The sequence below is a fragment of the Mauremys mutica genome, chromosome 12, assembly GCF_020497125.1.
Source record: "Mauremys mutica isolate MM-2020 ecotype Southern chromosome 12, ASM2049712v1, whole genome shotgun sequence".
NCBI classification, from domain to species: domain Eukaryota; kingdom Metazoa; phylum Chordata; order Testudines; family Geoemydidae; genus Mauremys; species Mauremys mutica.
The window spans coordinates 5,260,832-5,262,959 of NC_059083.1; the positions used below are offsets into that span (position 1 = coordinate 5,260,832).

At 71.2% G+C, this 2,128-nt stretch overlaps 1 long non-coding RNA gene across 1 annotated transcript; it reads left to right on the forward strand.

The window, feature by feature from the left end:
- The first annotated feature begins 253 nt into the window (after positions 1 to 253).
- On the forward strand, positions 254 to 1,490 carry LOC123345604. The gene is made up of 3 exons (XR_006572821.1): positions 254 to 313; positions 648 to 724; positions 1,417 to 1,490. It is a non-coding gene; the product is annotated as an uncharacterized LOC123345604 (long non-coding RNA).
- Positions 1,491 to 2,128: the final 638 nt, after the last annotated feature.

A 2,128-nucleotide genomic window follows, 5' to 3' on the forward strand; every position in this document is an offset into this window, starting at 1 on the left:
CCAGCCCAGCTCTGCTGGTGCCCCTCACTCCCGACCTGCAGCCCCTGCCAGCCCAGCCCTGCCCCCCAGCTCTGCTGGTGCCCCTCACTCCCGACCTGCAGCCCCTGCCCGCCAGCTCTGCCCCCCCAGCTCTGCTGGTGCCCCTCACTCCCGACCTGCAGCCCCTGCCAGCCCAGCCCTGGACTGCCCCATCCGCCGCTCTGACCCCCCCCCACTCCGTGCCCCCAGGTTGCAGCGGGAGGTGCGTCTGGCACAGAAGTTGGCATATACGGCGTGTCGGGGGAATCATTATCGATACCACCAGCCCGGAATGGTGAGACCCCTCCCCCCGCTCACCCCAGCGGGTCGGAGATCAGGACAGGGAATGGGACCCAGGCGTCCGGGACGGCACTGCAGGGTCATCACCCCAGGGGGTCGGAGATCAGGATGGGGAATGGGACCCAGGCGTCTGGGACAGCACTGCAGGGTGCTCAGCCCTAGGGGGCTGCAGACCAGGACAGGGAATGGGACCCAGGTATCCGGGACGGCACTGCAGGGTGCTCACCCCAGGGGGTCGGAGATCAGGACGGGGAATGGGACCCAGGCATCCGGGACGGCAGTTTCACCTGACCAGTGACCATCCCCCCGTCTGTCTGTCTGTCCCCCAGTACATGGACGCCCGGCTGGCCCAGTCCTGCCAGGTGCACCAGTACCAGCGCCAGAAAAAGATCCTGACCAATGAGGAGTGAGTTCCCCTCCATTTCCCCACCCCCGTTCACCCCATTGGCTATGGGTGGGGAGGGGGAGGGGCTTGGGGAGGGCCCCCCTGAATCTGCCCCCCAGAATCCACTCCTTCCCTTCCCCCGCCCCATGCCCCCTCGCCCCACCTCCAAGCCTCCCATCCCCCCCAATCTGCCCCCACCCGGATGCACCCCCCAAAGCATGACCTCAAACCAACCCCCCAACTCCAGACTCACCCTTCAATCCTCCCCTTCCCGTCCCTCACTTCCCCCCAATCCGCCCCTCCCCCACAACCCAAACCCACCCAAGTCACCCCGACCTCTGCCCCTCCCCCCATTCTGTCCCCTCCGACCTTCCCCCCACAATCCAACCCGGAATCTTTGCCCCCCAAAATCTCCCCCCCCAGTCCTTCAGCCCCCAGAGCTGCCCCCTCTACCCTGCCCCACTTTGGGGGTGTCCCTTCCCCCACCCCCGGGTTCCCACACCTCCCTGTTGGACTGGAGCTCGCCCGGCGTCTGGCCGGGCCCATGGGACGCTGGCGCTCGGGTCTAGGTGCCCCCCCACCCCCCGGATACCTGGGTCCCTTGGATCTCCTCCCCCAGCTACGGAGCCACCTGAGCCCCCAGATCCCCCGGGTGAGACCCCGGTCCCGGCTCGTGAGCTTCCTCACCCCATGTCTGGGTCTGTCCCCCCCAGGAGCCCCCCAAAGCCCGTCCAGCAGCTGTCGACGGAGTCGGAGACTGAGAACGGGGACTTCACTGTGTACGAATGTCCTGGACTGGCTCCGGTAGGGGGCGCCAGGCTGGTGGGAGCGGGGGGGCAGCAGGGGGCGCTGGGCTGTGGGGATGGGGGTGGGGGGCAGCAGGGGGCGCTGGGCTGGCAGGAGCGGGGGGGTGAAGGGGGCTCCAGGGTGGTGGGAGTGGGGGGGCAGCAGGGGGCGCTGGGCTGGCGGGAGCGAAGGTGGGAGCAGGGGGCACTGGGCTGTGGGGATGGGGGTGGGGGGGCAGCAGGGGGCGCTGGGCTGGTGGGAGCAGGGGGGCAGCAGGGGGCGCTGGGCTGGCGGGAGCGAAGGTGGGAGCAGGGGGCACTGGGCTGTGGGGATGGGGGTGGGGGTGGGGGGGCAGCAGGGGGTGCTGGGCTGGTAGGAGCGGGGGGGCAGCAGGGGGCGCTGGGCTGGTGGGAGCGGGGGGGCAGCAGGGGGCGATGGGCTGGCGGGAGCGGGGGGGGCAGCAGGGGGCGATGGGCTGGCGGGAGCGGGGGGGAGCAGGGGCGCTGGGCTGGCGGGAGCGGGGGGCAGCAGGGGGCGAGGGGCTGGCGGGAGCGGGGGGGCAGCAGGGGGCGCTGGGCTGGCGGGAGCGAAGGTGGGAGCAGGGGGCACTGGGCTGTGGGGATGGGGGTGGGGGGGCAG